Below are 516 nucleotides of genomic sequence, written 5' to 3'. Positions count from 1 at the left end.
ATCTCCTTCCTTAGAGGTTTTTAAGGTCAGGCTTGACAAAGCCCTGGCTGGGATGATTTAATTGGGGTTGGCCCTGCTTTGAGCAGGGGGTTGGACTAGATACCTCCTGAGGTCCCTTCCAATCCTGATATTCTGTGAGTCTCTGAATGCCACTGTCTGTATGTACAGGGACAGGGGCTGCCACTGGCCATGCACGCATGTTCCTTTGTCTTTGTGCGCATATGGAGTGGATCGTTCCCCAGTCCGCATGTGTACATGCATGCTCCTCTGGGGGTGCGTGTGCCACTGCGAGGGTGTGCTCAGACATATGTGTGTGTTCGTTCCCACTGGGTGTTCCGATGTCTGTGTGCGCATGGGAGGGTGTTCCATTGTCTGTGTGTGCGCATGGGGTGTGTGTGTTCCATTGTCTGTGTGTGCGCGCATGGGGTGTGTGTGTTCCATTGTCTGTGTGTGCACATGGGGTGTGTGTGTTCCATTGTCTGTGTGTGTGCGCATGGGGGGGTGTTCCAATGTCTG

The sequence above is a fragment of the Trachemys scripta genome, chromosome 3, assembly GCF_013100865.1.
Source record: "Trachemys scripta elegans isolate TJP31775 chromosome 3, CAS_Tse_1.0, whole genome shotgun sequence".
NCBI lineage: Eukaryota > Metazoa > Chordata > Testudines > Emydidae > Trachemys > Trachemys scripta.
Note: the sequence above shows the minus strand (reverse complement) of the source record.